Source organism: Scardinius erythrophthalmus (genome assembly GCF_964197995.2).
Source record: "Scardinius erythrophthalmus genome assembly, chromosome: 10".
NCBI classification, from domain to species: domain Eukaryota; kingdom Metazoa; phylum Chordata; class Actinopteri; order Cypriniformes; family Leuciscidae; genus Scardinius; species Scardinius erythrophthalmus.
In genome coordinates, this window is record NC_138230.1 from 43,726,723 (window position 1) to 43,727,431 (window position 709).

The 709-nt window shown below is 39.5% G+C and overlaps 1 protein-coding gene across 1 annotated transcript in view; it reads right to left on the reverse strand.

Moving 5' to 3' along the window:
- Window positions 1-709, reverse strand: part of aunip (aurora kinase A and ninein interacting protein) — a 5,271-nt gene continuing 4,562 nt past the window's right edge. The window contains exon 3 of the mRNA XM_081375976.1: window positions 1-709. This exon is cut by the window's right edge and continues 1,039 nt beyond it. The gene's annotated coding sequence lies outside the window, so the exon portion shown is untranslated.

Genomic DNA, 709 nt, shown 5'->3' on the forward strand with positions numbered 1-709 from the left:
GGGGTTTTATTTGCATTTAATTCATTGTTTGTTTTACACTGTTTCATCACTTAAAAAACCAAGAGCTTCTAAATAATAGTAATAATATTTTTTTTTACTATATTTTATTTTAGCTAGTCATCTAAAGTGTTACTCGCACACACAAACTGAACACACACACTCCCACTCTTTACTCACACAGACTGAACACACTCCCACTCTTTACTCCCACAAACTGAACACACACACACCAGAGTTAACAATACCAAAAAAACAACAACAACACAATTTTATTATATGAAATAAACGATATCTGGAAAAAAATATTAAAAATCCATCCAAGCATTTAAACTCAGTAAAACAGTGTTTTTGTAGTTATTCTAATGCGTTTAATGCTTGATGACCACACACACACACACACACACACACACACACACGTGTTCAGTGCTTGATGACCAGGTTTCCCTCTGAGTCCTGAGTGAAAAGCATCTTGAGCACACACACACACACACACACACACACACACACACACACACACACACACACACACACACACACACACGTGTTCAGTGCTTGATGACCAGGTTTCCCTCTGAGTCCTGAGTGAAAAGCATCTTGAGCACACACACACACACACACACACACACACACACACACACACACACACACACACACACACACACACACACACACACACACACACACACACACACACACACACACACACACG